An 18,238-nucleotide genomic window follows, 5' to 3' on the forward strand; every position below is an offset into this window, starting at 1 on the left:
CTTGCTATAAAGAAATGTCATGAAAGTTGCAGTGTTAGACACAGCTGACCAATCACAGAAAATGGCCAACTATACAATTCTCTGGACTATAATACCCAGCAAGTGCTGGTAGGAGCTCAATGGGAATTGTAGTCCATGGACATCTAGAGAGCCACCATTTGGCCACCTCTGAATCTATACCATCACTTGATGTCTTTAGACATCATCTTTATTCTTATGTATTATTTTTAAAAAGAAGTTTATTTTCCTGTTAAACATCACATTACTGATCCTGGTATTACAGACTCAGAAAACAAAATTTGCATTCTTTATGTTTACTGGATGAAACTTTGAGTAGAGAACTTCGTCCTATAAGTTATAAGGGAGCAGAAATATCTGCTGATTTTCTTCTGTCTCTTGTGCTGCTCCTGAGGGCCTGCTGATTCTCAGGAATAAACTGGGGGGGGGGGGGGAGGCAGTACAACACAGTATGGGAATTGGGAGGTTCCTGCCTCCTGAAGTCCACAGATGATAGGAGACATACCAGTAATTCATCTGTAACCAAAAGAAACTCTGTTGTTATTTTGAATGGGCAGCATTTTATCCAGAGACAGGTTATAGTAAGTAACAAAGTTTTAAAATCTATATGACCCATTTCGAAAACACTCATCAACTATAGCCAAATGTGTCTTTGTGACGTGAAGTGCATGTGACTGTGAATTTCCCAATTCACATCAAAGGAAGAACAGCTCAGTTGTCTCTCCAGTATAGATCAGCATGGGTCACGAGCCTGGAATGAATAAATGTGCTCTTGTGGGTTTGTCTTCTGTGCACAGGACTTGCTGCATCAGTAAGTGACTAATGTACATATGTGGCTTCTCTCCCCCACCCCTTTAATGATAGCAAAATGATGGAAGTGAGGACAGGTGTATTCGTTTAGAAATCTTATAAGGTGCTTACTGCCTAAATGAAAAAACAACTTGATTGCCACTCTTGTTGTTGTTAGGTGCGAAGTCCGACCCATCGCGACCCCATGGACAATGATCCTCCAGGCCTTCCTGTCCTCTACCATTCCCCGGAGTCCATTTAAGTTTGCACCTACTGCTTCAGTGACTCCATCCAGCCACCTCATTCTCTGTCGTCCCCTTCTTCTTCTGCCCTCGATCACTCCCAGCATTAGGATCTTCTCCAAGGAGTCCATCCTTCTCATGAGGTGGCCAAAGTATTTGAGTTTCATCTTCAGGATCTGGCCTTCTAAGGAGCAGTCAGGGCTGATCTCCTCTAGGACTGACCGGTTTGTTCGCCTTGCAGTCCAAGGGACTCGCAAGAGTCTTCTCCAGCACCAGAGTTCAAAAGCCTCAATTCTTTGACGCTCAGTTTTAAGTCACCAAGCATGAAACTACACATAGCCCCGTTTGCTGGTTTATTTTCCCTTTCTTTTTCACTGTATTTTCGGCCGAAAATCATGCCTGTGCTGGAGGGGGGGTTAATTTTTTTTTTCACTCGGGGGGAGCGTGGCAAAAATGAAACGGCAGCTCAAACACCACCTGCTACCTAGATGGGTCTCTCCGTTGCAACGAATCAACGCAGATTTGTTGCAACGTGTGTGTGTGTTTTTTTTTAAACTTCCTTAAAGGGAAAGGGGCTTTTTGGGATCATGATAACGGCCGCCCATTGGCTGCTTGACGGCCAGGGGCGGGACGAGCTCAGCAATATCGCTTCCTGGCTAGCGATTTTTGCCGAGACTGGAAACCTGTGGGAAACGATAGAAACGCAACTGGATTCCACTACAAAGCCAGGTATGCATAACGACGAATTCCACAATTTAAAATGGCATTTTTTCGTCCCGCAACCAATTTGTCACATAGATCCTGGTGCGGAATGGCCCTCTGTGTTGTGCTGACTTAACTGACTTAATAGACAGATTTGAACAAATGTTATTTTCTGATTATATGTAGGACTGCCAAGTGACAGTGCAATCCTAAACAGCCTAATGGACTGAGAAGGGTGTAACTCTGCTTAGGTTTGCACTATAAAACTCTGATGATAAAACTAATGCTATTTCTTGTGGGTAAAGTCTCTGCTGTTCCTTAAGTTTAAAGTGAGTCCAGGGAAATCTTTAAGACTAACAAAGTTTATTTCATCAGATTTACTGATCACATTTGTGTGGTCTTTGACAGTGGGTGACATCTCTGCTTTCTTTCCTCCCTATCTGCATATTCTGTTTTTGTTTTAAAATGACCCATTTCACATTTACCCTGCTTGAGGATAAAAAGAAAAAGAAATCTCCCTCACCTATTGATTCATTCTTGCTTAACCCTGTAGAAGACAGGATTTCCATATCCTCTGTCATGGGAACACATTCCCTCTTCTGCCTAAATTTTGGAAGGATCCCTTTGGTGAATGGTAGACATTCTAATGATTTCATTGCTATATAACAGAAAGCAAAAAGGTTACTGGCACAAATTAAAACTATGGGAACAAATATAACATGGGCTATTTAAAAGCTTAGAAGTGCTGTATTAACAGCTGAAAGACTATGAACAGTTCATTCTTCACAGAAACAAAGAGCCTTAAGTAACAGGCCGCTCCAAAAAATTTGATTGGTTAGCATCAGCTGAGCAAAGAAACACTTGAGAGCTGCATGTTGAGGAAAGTGTCCATCAGATATATGCCTTGACCGAGTTGAGTGATTTCAGTCTAATACAGACAGAAAATAGGGAGAAGTAGGCAAGGAAGTTTGGGAAGTTAGGGGGACACTACAGGGTTAGCTGATGTCCTGGCCTCCTGATCTAATTGCCTTGGGCCTCAACTAAATACCTGGCAGAAGAGCTCCATTTTACAGGTCCTGCAGAACTGGGAAAGTTTTGTCAGGGCCCTCAGCTCTCCCAGGAGCTTGTTCCAACATGGACCAAAAAGACCCTGAACCCGGTTGAATCCAGGCAAATTTCTCTTGGGTCCAGGATCTCAAACAGATTTGCACCCACAGAGCGAAGTGCCCTGCAGGAGGCATAAGGAGGTAGATGGTCCTGCAGATATGTGGGGCCCAGACCATGGATGGCCTTAAAGGTTAGCATCAGGACATTGAACCTGATCTGGGCTGTAACTGGAAGCCAATGCAGCTGCCTCAGCACAGATTGGATATGGGCCCTCCAAGGTGTTTCTGTGAAGATCCTAGCAGCCACATTGCCTCCTTCAGCACCTCCGGGAACTTGCCAGTAGACAGGGTGAGGATGACAATATCCTTCAGAGGGCCTCCTATCCATTGGTTGCTTGTCTTGAGCAAGCAAGACGGACAGGGATCATGAGAACAAGGGGTTGCCCTCACTGACCTCAGGAACTTGTCCACTTTGGTTACTGAGAGCCACCTGAAGATATCAAACATATCTTCCCGAGACAGCCAAGGTACCTCCAGTTCCCTTTCTGTCTCTAAGAAGAAGAGTTGGTTCTTATATGCTGCTTTTCTCTACCAGAAGGAGTTTCAAAGCAGCTTACAATCCACTTCCCTTTCCTCTCCCCACAACAGACACCATGTGAGGGAGGTGAGGCTGAGAGAGCCCTGATATTACTGCTTGGTCAGAACAGCTTTATCAGGGCTGTGGTGAGCCCAAGGTCACCCAGCTGAAAGTTCATCCACAAGCAGTTCCATCAACCTCCTGCCTAAACAACATGCCTCTAAACAACCATTCTGTTGCATGCACACCCTAAAGTTAGACAAAAATGGAGACAGTGCTTGATGCCTGGAGGCTGAACTAAATCTTCCCCCCCCTCCAGATTTGGTCCCAATAGTTAGGAGCTACTTCAGTTCCCAAATGTGCAGGTGGTAGACATGTATGTCCATTTATATACTATTCGGTTTTCCCTCCCTAGTCATATAGTCTCTTATTTCACCTTTAGAGCTGAATTAGAGTTTTTACCATTTACAAACAGAAATTTGCCTTACAAAAGCACCCCCCCCCAACAAGGCTTTTTATAGATTTGTCCAGTAATGTGAGTGTGAAAGTCCAGTGGATGACTGGAAGCGCGTGGACCGGTGAATTTATACGCTGATTTGCACAGGCTCTGCTTAGGCAGTTTTCTCTTTAGAAAATAGAGGCTGAACATGTGTGTCAGGAGTCAGCCTGTGGAGGCTGGTGATGAGGCAGAGAAGGAGGAAGAGAAGCCTCAGCTAAGCACCAGGTGGGAGGTATTGAGCAGAAGGGAGCCTCCGAGCAATGAAGGCAAAGGCAGTGGAAAGACCTCAGTTGCAGGAGGAGGAGTGCCTGGTTGGCTGCTTGTTATCACCAAAGGCTGGAGGATGCATCTGATTCCTTGCAGGATGAGGGAGGGCTGAAAAACCAGCTGCATGCCCTATGAAAGTCCTCACAGGAGCTTTCCTTACCCCCTGGCCAAGCCTATTTGGGGCTGGGACATGGAGTGCTCAATCTGAGTGCAACAAGTAGAATTGTTGCCTTGTCCACAGCCATGCACCTTCACTCCTGCCTAGCTTGACTGCCTGTCTACGCCTGACTCTGGATTGATTGTAACCTTGACTCCTTGCCACCTGCCTCAACCTCTTGGACCATCTACAACTATTCTGCAGTGTCCCCTGCCTTTTAACTTCTGGACTGTGTACCAACTCATCTCTGGCTACTGCTTAGACTGCTTGTTGTTGTTTATACTCTCAGCAAGCTGGTTATGATAATGTAAGACTCTCACTGTGCTGCTGGCTTCCTGCCAAGTCTGATAACTACAGCTGGGAATGCTGCCAGCTCCAAGGTCGGCACAGCTGAGTCCAGCCAGCAACTCCCACCCCCACCCCCATTGGGACAGGCCATCACAGTCTGTCATGTGGAGGTTATGCGCATCACAGTGTGGAGAAATAGAACCCTGTGTGGATGGATGGAGGCCGAAAGTGCTGAAGGGCTGAGGCCAGAAAGTGCAACCCCCCTACATCTGTATGCCCTTTCCTCTCATTTGCCTGAGACATGATATTCCTTTTTCTCCAGTGAAAGAGGACCAGAGTCACTCTAACCAAAATTACTCCCTTTTAAATCTATTGACCTGAATGCTGTTTAGCATTGCATTGCCAATATATTATTACACTTTTAGAAAGAACTGTAGTGCATTCATATGGCAAGAGTCAACCATAAGATGCCAGAATTATTGTGATGTGGTGTCATTCACTATTGCCTTTGTTCTTGAAGATCTGGTTTCATATTCCTGCTCAAGTATGGATTTCCTGGAAGATATTAATTATTTCCATTGTGTATAGTACTACTGAATAATAATATAAACACCTCAAAAGACTGGTTGAAGGAGGCATGAATGGCATCTGCTTCTAGTGATGGCCACAGGCTTAGATAGCTTTAAATGGGGATCAGACAATTCCATGAAGGAAAAACCAGCCCTGGTGACTAAAGAGAACATCTGCATTCAGAGGCAGTAAATCACTGAACAACAGTCCCAGGAGGCAACATCAAGGGAGGGCCTCAGCCTTCATGCCCTGTTGTTGTCCCTCCAAAGTAGCCAAGCAGGGACTCTATCATCTATCTTGAGTCACCAAGTGCTTTCCTACCTATTAAAAAGGGCAGGTTATGGCTCTCACAACACTGCTGTAAGAAACCTCAGTGCTTCTCATATTGTTATTATTTTAGAAGAGGTATACCATGTTTTTTTCTTTAAAAGTCCATAACAAAGCAGCTTACTGATGTAAACAACAACATACATATTGTCAGAAATACCAATAAAATCACAGTGAAAAAATGATTTAACACCCCTTCCCTGCTGCTTCCCAGCTCAAAACTGTGCTTTTGTTATGTTGCTTTTTAAACAGTAGTTGTCAGGTGTTATGTGTAACATAGTTTATCTGGATTTCAGTAAAGCTTTTGATAAGGTTCCACATGATATTCTTGTTGACAAGGTGGTAAAATGCGGTATGAATCCTAATTATGTTAGGTGGAACAATAACTGGTTGACAGATCGTACCCAGAGGGGATCTGTTAATGGTTCAGCATCTTCTTGGAAAAGAGTCACAAGTGGAGTTCCCCAGGGATCTGTCCTGGGGCCTGTGTTGTTCAACATATTTATAAATGATTTGGATGAGGGATTAATGGGATACTTATTAAATTTGCAGATGATACTAAACTGGTAGGGGTAGCAAATACACCAGAAGCCAGAATCAGAATACAGGATGATCTTGATAGGCTCGAAAGAGGGCTAAACTGAATAAAATGAAGTTCAATAGGGACAAATGTAAAGTTCTGCATTTAGGTAGGAAAAACCAAATACACCAATATAGATGGGGGAGACTTGTCTTGCCAGTAGCATGTGTGAAAAAGATCTAGGAGTCTTAGTAGACCATACATTGAACATGAGTCAGCAGTGTGACTTGGTGGCTAAAAAGGCAAATGGGATTTTGGGCTGTATCAAATTGAGTATTGTGTCCAGATTATGGGAGGTGATAGCATCACTGGGAGGTGATGCTCTGGTTCAGCCTCACTTGGAGTACTGTGTTCAGTTTTGGGCACCCCAGTTGAAGAGGGATGTATACAAACTGGAGCGTGTCCAGAGGAGGGCAACAAAGATGGTGAGGGGTTTGGAGACCAAGACATATGAAGAAAGGCTGGGGGAGCTTGGTCTGTTTAGCCTGGAGAAGAGATGACTGAGAGGGGATCTGATAGCCATCTTCAAGTATTTAAAAGGGTGCCATATAGAGGATGGAGCAGAGATGTTCTCTCTTGCCCCAGAGGGACGGACCAGAACCAATGGGATGAAATTAATTCAAAAGAAATCCCGTCTACAGTTAGAGCGGTTCATGCTGCATTTTCCCTAGATAGCAAAGAGGCTGGGTGCATTATGTGTGGTGGCCATCTAGAATGCCATCAAGTTGCAGCAAACCTATAATGACATTATAGGGGATTTAAGGCAGCAGAAACAGAGGTGGTTTGCCATTGCTGACCTCTTGTAGTTTTTAGAGTTGAACAAATAATTTGCAATGTTCTATAGGAGTTTTTTTGGTTTTTTTTTTTTTTAACAAAAGGCTGATGCTGAACTCTCTCTGGCTTTGCACTCCATTTCATAAGAAAACTTTCACCGAACCTATAATTAAGAACCTCAAATAGTAAGAAAGATGCCAAGCTTCAGTCACTGGGGCAGTAGCTGTGATCATCAAAGCACATTTTTTCAACTCCTTCTGTTTCTTTATGTGTCATATCATGGATAATTTTAAGCCCTCAGACAATACAGGCATCATTTCAAGTCCAAGAATGATATTTAGAAGAATAGTTGATGCTAAAAAGTTTCTATTGTATATATAACTTAAGTAATATAGTATTATACCCCCAAATATGCAGTTCTGGTTCTTGGGGAGGAAACTGCCTTTAAGTACTACTTATTTCAGAAATGCTTGCTCTGAAATTAGTTATGCTGTATTTCTCTCATTCTTCATCTAAAGGTATGAAACAGTTCTTCTTTCCTTTTCAATCTTCTAAACACCCTGAGAAACAATGGTGACCCAAGGCTGTAAGAACATAAGCAGAATGCAGCTGCATCAGACCACTGGTCTATCTAGTCCAGCAACTTGATTAACACAGTGGCCAGCTGGTTGCCCTGAATGGCCAATGAACAGGGTACAGAGGCCAAGGCTTTGCCTAATGTTGCCTCTTAGCACTGGTATTTAGAGGTCTTCTGTTTCTGCATATAGAGGTTCCCCTTCATCACCATTAGCTGTCAATGAAACCAATGAACTGAGTAGGGATTTGAACATGAATCTTCTGGTCATGGTCTACAAGGATACACAAATACAAAACATTACACAATATTTGAGACATCACTAAAGTCTGGTAACCAAAATGTCACCACAAACAAGCATCTAAAACTGAAAGAGAGGAGACAGTGCCTGATGTGATGATCTTCAAGAGAAGCAGAAGCAACTGGGAGAATGAACCACCCTTACCCCAATCGCTACTTCTGCCTGCAAATCACCTCTTCCCAGCACTGCTGAAGAAGTAGCCATCCAGTTTGCTTGTGGTTCTAATGTAACATGCAGATTAGTTCTTGCTTGATCCTCCATTTCAGATCATCTGTGTCTGGAAAAACACAAACATTCCACATGGTAATAAGTCAGACAGGTTAATGGTTGCATAGAGAATTCATGGCTAATTTAATACTAAGTACTTCTTGGAATATTCCTGCTGCCTGAGAACATAGCTAACAGAACACATTATGCTAGAAGCACTGATCTTTAAGCTCTTTGGCACAGGAGCATGTGGACAGCATAACATTACCTAATGGGACCTTAGGAAATAAATTCCACTGGACTGTATTCTGTAGCGAGTTGATTGTTGCAGACTCTAAATCCTTCTCAGCAAGTAGGTGTATATATAAATATAAATATACTAGGGGCAAAGCCCGTTGTATCCAAGAATACAACAGGCGCTAGAGCTTGGCAATGGGAAGAGGAAGGGGAGGAGTTGTCCAGTCTGTAAGGGCATGGGGTTGAATGTGTGTATTGTGTGGGAGGTTGTGGTGGCATAGTGGCAAATGAGGGCATGGGTGTGGAGATATGGGTGTCAAGAACCTGTGGTTTGGAATGTTCGTTGAGTGTGGGAGAAGACTGACCTTTGGGAATTGTGGCATAGTAGTTAAAGATTAGCTTTCCAGAGTCATGTCTTCAGATATGTGAAGGGAATATCAGACTGGAGACTCTTCTTAGGGGAAGATTACATGGCAACCAATTCCCCCCAGTTCTGCGTCATTTCCCTTATTGTGTGAATTAGGCCACAGACACCAAAATGCCCCTCTGCCCTAATACACATGGGGTAGTACAGTACACAGGTGTCCACCCCATTCCTTCTTTTCCATTTTTTCACTGTTGATAAAATTTTATGTGCCCACATGCTTTTTTCATGGTTGCTCCTTAGAAGAACGGATTTTTGTACCCTATTGCTTACTACCCAAAGGAGTCTCAAAGGGGTTCACAAACACCTTTTCCATTCGTCTCTCCACAATCGTCAACCTGTGAGGTATGTGGGGTTGTGAGAGGTCTGAGAGAACTGGGAATGGGCCACAGTGACCCAACAGGCCTCAGGTGTCTCAAAGCATTTTCCAATCATCTTCCCTTCCTCTCCCTCTCACTATTTACAGTTTTAGGCTTTAGGTATTTATTTAGATCTTCCTGCGCTTTCCAGAATCACAGGACTGATTCTGGTCTGCCTGTCTGCGCCCCAGAATACAAACAGTTGCTGGTAAGGGCTGGCCATAGCCCATAGCCCAGGAGGGACACACCTGCACCACTTCCTCCCAACTGCAGGCAAAAATGGCTCCTTTGAAGGCTGGACTCTGAGGCATTGTACGATTTTGAAGTCCCACCTTCAAACCTGCAGGAATATTTCCAACCCTGGGGTAGCTAACCTCCAGGTGGAGCCTGGAGAGCTCCTGGAATTACAGCTCACCTGCAGAGTATAAAGATCAGCTCCCCAGGCAGAAAGGGCTACTTCGGACAGAGTTGTGGTAGAGAAGAAACATTTAAGGCCTCCCACACAGGTTGTTGTTGTTGAATTGAAAGACAGGGCTGTTGTGCAGATGAAATAGGAGACCAAAAAAAAAAAAAAAAACAGTTTCCTCTGCAGAATAACGCTGTGCAGTAGGCCTCCAATCTGCAGAGAGTTGCAAAGAAGAAAGACACATGGCTTGGCTGTGTCTAACCCGCGGCGAGAGCAATATTTTAAGTGAGAAGGGGCTTTTCTGTGGCCTCCCTGTCAGACAACTGTTTGGCAGAAGGGGATAGTCCCCCCCCCCTCAAAAGGAAGGCCCTGAGGCTCCCCTGCGTTGCTCTTGGAAATGCCTCCCTCCCCTCAGTCAGGGCCTGTCAGAGGCTTCTTCGCAGCAGGCCTGAAGGGAGGGGGAGGGAGAGCACTCACCAGCCTCCTGCCAGCTCTGTCAGGGTTCTGAGGCAATTTGCAGTTGGACATGACAGTTAGGACAGCCTTGGGACGAAAAGGGCTAGCCCAGCCTGTCCAACCCTCACCCCCCTTGGCAGCCCTACTGACCTCCTCTCCCTTTGGTGGTCAGGAGCAGGCTGGCAGCCATTTCTCCAGATTGCCCCTGGCTGGATGGAATTTTGGTCTGTCCTGGTGATGGAGAAACACCACCAGCAGCAAAAGTCCCTGAGTGAGAAAGAGGATAGAAATTGCCACAGTAGCTTTAAAAGGAAGGATAATAGCAGCACTGGACAAAGGATGGAGAGCTACTTTGAATTGCTTGGAGAGTGAGTGATCACTCTTGGGTGACTTTCTGGCCACCCATGCTTTTGTTTCAAAGTTGTCAACACTGGCTTGAGCCACTACAGTTAATGTGGCACCAAGTTCCTTCAAGTGAAACAGAGATGTCTGGTTCTGCTACTTATCAGAGAAACCTTTTCTGACTTATTGCAAGATCAGGCCAGCATGAAGCTGCATCAGCTTTCAGCTGCAGTCTGTGGGCACACTCTCATAACCACTGCCGGATTTAGATGAAGAAAAGCCCTAGGCTATAACACTTGTGAGGCCCCTCCCGAATCCCCTGTCCACCCTCACAACTAAAGGAATATAGAGGAGTTAAGAGTGTTTTCAACCAAACTGAGTAAAGATGAGGATGATGACGTGTGTGTGTAAAATTCTGCAATTCACATTCTCCTCTAAAATACATTGCCTTGCAGGGGGATATTGACTGCCTAATGAGGACACTGACAACCATAATTTGGTGTAAAATATTTGGCCACAGCCTTTATTCAACATTGAGCGTGGCAAGCATGGGAAGAGAAACTTGCCCTCTTGTGGTCCGCTGACCACAAGGCAGCCCATCACAGCCTGCCCCTCAACAGGTTGCATTGGCTATCCAGCCCAGAATCCTGGACATAATGGCAGGCTGAAAAAGGGGGGAGGCAACATGGAGTGACCCCTCCGGGTATCAGCCTCTGTTGGGTTCTCCTGCCTCCCGGGAATGCAAGACTTCAACCAGGCTCTGCATCCACACAGTCCCTTAAGGGGGGGCCCAGATCTAGGGGAGGCCAGCTTAGCCTCCCAAAATTGATCCTTCGCAAACTACACTTCCGCCGGCTGTTACAATTAAACAACAATACAATCCAACCTAACAATTAGACCAACAATTCATAAGCAGGGAGGGAGGGTGGATTTCGGGTCTTCAGGAGCCCTGATGGAGGAAAAGAGGCCGACCAATGTCAGGCCATCCGTTTAACTGACGCCCAGTTCAGCCACGCCCCCTGTTGCCATGCCAACGCACACCCTGCCCAGAGAATGCCAGGGCTGGGAGTTCTCTGCCACCAGCCAGGTCCCTGTCGGCGTTCCTCCCCCCCAGTGGCAATGGCCCCCTTTAGATAGTCTTGGGGGTTAAACACCATAGTGATTAAAAAAATAAGTATAAATGTTAAAATTAAATTTTTTTACCAAACTTTGTGAACATTTTGTTCTATACGTTTATTGCTATTTTCTTTCTTTTAAAAAACCCAACAACCTTGAGCTTACAAATTTTATAGTCTGGGAAATGTCAGCAAGATGATTGTGACTACCTAACAGAGATAGTGTGACATAGATCCTACTTTATGTTGTCTTTAAACAGTCAGTTTTGAAATACACATTAAGAAATAAAATACAGTAATCAAATACAGTAAAACTAAAAAAGTTTTTTTAGCCCTCTTCATAGCAAAATCTTCTAAAAATTCATCAAAATCTGTTTGTCTAAGTTTGTGACTTTCAATGTACAGAATGCTCAGTACAACCTCCCTTGAGTTGTTGTAGCCCTTAATTTTTAATTCTTTTGCATTGCTCCAGAAACAGTTAGTGACCATTAAGCTGAGAAATAGCTGCAAGATAGCTTCCACATTAGGGAAGGCCATCTAAATTTTTATCTTGTATATAATTTGATAAAGGTCTGTATGAGACACAGAATGTGCTTCTGTAGGCCTATGGCTCTGTCTCACCAGTGAAAGTGCAAAAGTTCATCAGTAATTTTCAGGTCAAGATCTCCTGGGTATGGAATACTTTTGCACACAGTAGCTGTTCTTAAACTGGTTTAAAGTGCATCAGTATAGGAATAAAATATTTTGAAGACAATTCATCCAAAGCATCAGGACCAGATGCATTTCCATAATTTCCTTGCCATTTCTTTTCACTTTGTCTCCTTGTGACAGCTCTGTAGCTGACATTTGGCAAGATAGCTTTCACTTGTTCAAGCTCATCAAAATCTTCTCTAATTTTCCTTTAAAAATCCTGAAGTAAACTGTACAAACTTGCACAAGTACTCAATAGCAGTTCTGATTATTGAATGGCTTTGCTGACTTTGTGAAAATGACCTAGCATACGGGTCCAAAATGCAGCGTAAACACAAATTCCAGTTCTTCCATTTTCTGCAAAAGATTGTTAGCTTGAAGTCTGATTTCACCTTCCCATTAACATCAGAGTACAAATGACTGAGGGTATCATTGATAGCACTGTAACTTTCCCTAATAGCTTCTGTGGCTCTTCCATGTTCCACCCACCTAGTGATTAACAAACATTTTACGCACTGGAGGTTTCATGCCGGCTGCAGGCTGGAGTTTTAGTCGTGGCAGGTTGTCCCACATTTTCCTGCACCCACATGGGTGAGTATTTGGCCTGATGCACCTCATCCACCCCCAATTTGTACTCCTACATGGGAGCTGGGGCAGTGAAGTTTCCAGTGTGTAAACAGTCATTGAGGCACTTTTGACTTAGGATGCAAAAATTATTTTAGAATTGCCCATCTCTTTGTGGAGGATAAAAAGGTATAAATTTCATAGATAATACCAAAAATGTTCACTGCATCAAGGAAGCATTCAACAGCCCACCAAATTTAAAGAGTGACCAGTGCATGGAATAAAGTGTTGTTAAGAGCACTGTGTTATGGCAGCATGCATCAGAAAGGCCTATGACAGTGTAAAAAATGTACACCTTGGCTGGAGGTCCCTTCAGTTTTAAGGCCCTAGGTTTCAGCCTGCTTAGCCTATTGGTAAATCTAGGGGTAAGTGTTATAGATAAGAAGAATTTGTTTTAGGCCTCTAAACTCTGTGATTCCATGTTCACATGGAGGTGGCACAACAGGAGTGCATGGAAGCTTGTCCTTGTTGTCTCCCATTCTCTGGTGCCAGAACAGCATTGCCACATGGAATCACCACCAGCTCTGAGAATATGAAAGTATTTCTAGGAACATTCAGAACATTGCACCTTGGGTGACTGCTAAAACCAATAAAACAAGACGTTCAACTATAGAAAGAATTTAAATGTTATTAAAATAATTTTCTATTAAAACAAGACACAGTTATCTTGGGCAGGGAGGCCAAATATCAAGTTTGGATTTTTTTTTCCTACCTAAGAACATTTTTGTTACCTAAGAACACAAACACATTTGAACAATAACCTTAATACATTTTTACTGAGTGTTCAAATAAAGTTGAGGTTCAGCTTAATTTTTAATTAAAATACATTAGAATATTTGTCCTATATATACTCTGCCATAGTGTTAGTGCTGATATGCTAATGTGGTAAATTTTCTGGATTTTCTTTTCTAAACATCTCCCGTGTATTCATGTAGATTAAAAAATTCTGGCAGTTTTCCTCCTCTTTGAATATTTTGAATGCCACTAAATGACAGATTATATGCAACATCTGGTCAAATAAATGAGAAATTTATTAGCTGGCATTTGATGGAATAATTAAAAGAAACAGAATGCTAATTTCAGACATACAAAACAATTCCCAGGAAAAGCCAAACTGTTGAGAAGATTTGGAACGTATACCACTCCAGACATACTGGGTTAATAAGTAGGAAAAATGGGTCTACTGAGGGCCATTCCGCACAAGGACCAATGTTGCCAATTGTTCACAGAATGCAGAAACGCTATATTAAGTGGAATTTTGTCATTCTGCATACCTTTTTTTTAGTGGAATATAGAAGTCCCAGTAGCATTTCATTCATTCCCCACAGGTTTCTGGTCTCGCTGGAATTGCAACAAAGGAAGCGATTTTTTTCTGCGCTTCCTCCCGCCCCTGGCCGTCAATCAAATGGAACAGCCAATGGGCTGTTGTGCTCATGCTCACGAAAAGCCCCTTTCCCTTTAAGAACACACCCATTGCAACGAATCTGTGTTAAATCGTTACAAGATCTTTTTGCTGGAGCTGACGATTAATCGTTTACACGCTCTTCCAAGTAGAAAAAAAATCCCCTCCCACGGGCGCAATTTGTGGCCGAAATTACAGGAACTGCCGAACAGGGGGCTGTGTTGTGCTTGGGAACTTAGGGAGCTTTGTTTTACTTTAAATCACTTCTGTGGAGGGACTTTAGCCTGTGAAGCCTCGCTGGTTCGTTGCTTTCGCCGGTCTAAGGAAAAAAAAATGGCAATCGCTTCTCCGGAAGTTCGGGGCAAGAGCAGGGGGAGGGACTTTCTTTCTACTGCTATATTGAGAATGCACATGTCTTTCGCTGGTTTGTTGCAGCTTGTGCGCAGAAGTGTAGCGTTTTTTTCAGGGGGAATTCACTTTTCTCAGTTCCCTGAAAAGCGCTACAATGAAGCGTTTTTTGCGGGAGTGTTGCAGGAATGTTGCAGATTGGGTGCGACGTCATGCAGAACGTTGAATTTGTAGTCTTTCCCAAAGGTAAGACTTCTGCTACATTTAAGTCGTACGGAATGGCCCTGAGTTTTGAAGCACAACAGAAATAATGTCTCTCTCTCTCTCATTCACACACACACACACACACACACACACACACACACACACTTTCAACATAGATTCAAATGGGTAGCCGTGTTGGTCTGAAGTATCACAATAAAACCAGAGACCAGACGCACCTTTAAGCCCAACAAAGATTTATTCAGGGCGTGAGCTCTCGAGTGCAAGCACTCTTCATCAGACTATGATCTTCTTACATGACAGGGAATATATAGCAAAAATCAATTCTGTTACATCAGTAGACTGTTTCACAACCAAATACAGCCAATGATAATCCTTTGTCAAAACAGCCAATCAATCCTCTAGAATTCAGTGTACTTAAAAAAACACACAGGGAGAAACCAAACTGCCTTTTATTAGTGATCAAAGGTTCTCACCTCCCCATATGTTGCCTGCTCCATTCATCTCCATACAACTGTGAAACATTCCTCCCAGGGAATTGCTGGTAACTATCCCAAGGCCAGGGAGTCAAACTCAAAATTCCATTAAATTGCAAATCTTACAGTCACATTATCTGTTCCCTGTTAATAAAACAGTAAGAGGTGTTGGGGTGGGCTGTGTCCATGATCAAAACTCCCAGATTGGCCCCTTGGCCCCAGACTGACAAGCGGAGGGGCCAGTCGGAAGGTGCGAAGCACCTTCCAATTGGGCCCTCACCAGGACAGACCAGAGTTCCAGGGCAATCTGGAGACATGGCTGCCAGTCTGCCCCTGACCACCGCAGGGAGAGGAGGTCAGCAGAGGCTTGGACAGGCTGCGCCAGCCCTTTTCGCCCCAAGGCTGTCCTAACTGTCATGTCCAACTGCAAATTGACTCAGAACCCTGACAGAGCTGGCAGGAGGCTGGAGAGTACGCTCCCCCCTCCCTTCAGGCCTGCTGCGAAGGAGCCTCTGACAGCCCCTGACTGAGGGGAGGGAGGCCTTTCCAAGAGCAACGCAGGGGAGCCTCAGGGCCTTCCTTTTGAGGGGGGGACTTTCCCCTTCTGCCAAACAGTTGTCTGACAGGGAGGCCACAGAAAAGCCCCTTCTCACTTAAAATACTGCTCTGGGCGGGGGTTGGACACAGCCAAGCCATGTTTCTTTCTTCTTTACAACCCTCTGCAGATTTGAGGCCTACTGCACAGTTGTTATTCTGCAGTAGGCCTCCAGTCTTTCAATTCAACAACAATGTTTCTTCTCTACCACAACCTTGTCCAAAGTAGCCCTTTCTGCCTGGGGAGCTGATCTTTATACTCTGCAGGTGAGCTGTAATTCCAGGAGCTCTCCAGGCCCCACCTGGAGGTTGGCTACCCCTGGGTTGGAAATATTCCTAGAGGTTTGGAGGTGGGACTTCAGAATCGTACAATGCCTCAGAGTCTAGCCTTCAAATGAGCCATTTTTGTCTGCAGTTGGGAGGGAGTGGTGCAGGTGTGTCCCTCCTGGGCTATGCCCAGCCCTTACCATCAACTGTTTGTATTCTGGGGCACAGACAGGCAGACCAGCATCAGTCCTGTGAGTCTGGAAATATCTAAATAAATATTTACAGCCTGAAACTGTAAATAGTGAACAAGTAAATGGCTGGAGACACATGGGAACTGACTTGACTTTTTCTAACCTTGGCCTGGCAAATAAAAAACCAGTATAAAAAAAAACCTTACTAAGGTCAAGACTGCTGCACACAGAGAATCTTCCTCTTAGGGTTGCCAGCTTCTAATTTGGTGAGCCAGGTTTCATTCCCCTTACCTCCACATGCAGCCAGCTGGGTGACCTTGGGCTCACCACAGCACTGATAAAGCTATTCTGACCAAGCAGTGATATCAGGGCTCTCTCAGCCCCACCTATCTATGTCTGTTGTGGGGAGATTCAAGTGGGTAGCCGTGTTGGTCTGAAGTAGCACAACAAAATTAGTGTCGAAAGCTCACCCTTTGAATAAATCTCTGTTGGTCTTAAAGGTGCCACTGGACTCTAATTTTGTTGTGGGTAGAGGAAAGGAAAGGCAACTGTAAGCTGTTTTTAGATTCCTGGTAGAGAAAAGCGGCATATAAAGAACAACTTCTTGTTCTATATGGGAATTCTCTGATCATTTGTATTCTGGCAAAAGCAATTAGATCAGGATCATCTTGTAAGAGTTAACGGTATGTATCTTCTGTCATATATTACATTGCATATGGCAAAAACTCACAGGACTCAATCTCCATTTTACCATCTAAGTTTGAGCACATATCTTTATGCAAGCTTGCCTTTGGGGAAGAATGACATATAAATGCAAAATAAATAAATAGGGCAGAAACACTTTCCTTTCTTGATATCCTTGGAAACACTGTCCGAGAAATTACAACAGTACTAGGAAATCCGAATGGCATAAAGTTATCTTGTATTGGTTAATGTTTGGTTTTGCTTCCTACAGATATTTTCCTGCGTTCTAGCATTAAATCCTAGCTGGATACCACAGAGTTCAAATTCCACACAAAATTTTCAGTACTGATCTTTAACACTTGAGATTTTTTGCTTCCTTGGAAGTGAGTTTCCCTTTAATCAATGGACTTATTTTTAGGGATGAATACAAAATCTGATTAAATTGATTTTAACAATCAAATCAGAGTTCTTCCCCCTACATCCCTCCTTTAGACAGCTCATTGGATCAAGCCCAATCCATGTGATTTCTGACCACATAGGCTTTTCAAAACCTATTTTTTCTCAGGGACAAGAAGATTTCTTTAAAGAGTGCCATGAACTGTAGTTTTACAATCCCGCACTTTAGAGATCTTTGAAAATGAATGCCCATTACACTCCTAAGAATTCTAGTGCCCACTGAGTATATTCACAAAGATTTATTCACATTGTCTGAGGTGAATATGTGATTTTCTAACATGATCGTAAAACTAGAAGACACAGAGACTGCAAAGGATGATAGCTGGGAAGAAAGGAGGATCATTCATTTTCCACTCCTGGAGGTTCTGCTTTTTGAAGTCTGCAGATATTGCTGAAGTCAATAGGTAGCACAGCCGACTTTTCTCTGATATTATCTAAAATGGTGTTTTAATTGTATGTAATTTATTGCTTTATACTGCATGCTGATGATTTATAATCTGCCTTGAGACCTTCAATGAGGGCAAAAGGGCAGGATGTAAACCTTTTATTAAATAAAATTGGACAGAAGATCTTTAGACTGAATCCCAGAAGTGGAGAGCAACTGAATCCTAAATAGGATGGAGAAGGAGGAGCTTGATCCCTCATCAATTGATCATGTCAAATAGAGGTGGAAAAATAAATACAGAGTACCAGCAACTTATTATGGAGTTCTGAAAAGCCATTATAGACACATTTCTCAGACAACTCACAGGGAAAACATTATGGGAATTCTAGAAAACCATGTGATGACCCATCATTTTCACAGAATGCTCTGGGTTACAGAAGCATGCTGTAGGAAAGCATTTTTGACATTTTTCATTAGTTATAGTCAGGATTACAAAATCCATGCAATTTTCTTTTGTTTAATGCCCACTATAACAGAATGAGAGGTTGATTGAATAAACAGATGTGTGATTTGGAGGCAAGA

At 43.5% G+C, this 18,238-nt stretch overlaps 1 long non-coding RNA gene across 3 annotated transcripts; it reads right to left on the reverse strand.

The window, feature by feature from the left end:
* Positions 1-306: 306 nt before the first annotated feature.
* On the reverse strand, positions 307-11,185 carry LOC143839912 (uncharacterized). Of its 3 annotated transcripts, none has more exons than XR_013231933.1 (4): positions 11,106-11,185; positions 7,916-8,048; positions 2,275-2,409; positions 307-534 (listed from the first exon to the last, which is right to left on the reverse strand). It is a non-coding gene; the product is annotated as an uncharacterized LOC143839912 (long non-coding RNA). The 3 variants fall into 3 exon arrangements; XR_013231931.1 differs by having other exon boundaries at positions 11,089-11,185; XR_013231932.1 differs by lacking the exons at positions 307-534; positions 2,275-2,409 and adding an exon at positions 7,183-7,744 and having other exon boundaries at positions 11,089-11,185.
* Positions 11,186-18,238: the final 7,053 nt, after the last annotated feature.

The sequence above is a fragment of the Paroedura picta genome, chromosome 6 (assembly GCF_049243985.1).
Source record: "Paroedura picta isolate Pp20150507F chromosome 6, Ppicta_v3.0, whole genome shotgun sequence".
NCBI classification, from domain to species: domain Eukaryota; kingdom Metazoa; phylum Chordata; class Lepidosauria; order Squamata; family Gekkonidae; genus Paroedura; species Paroedura picta.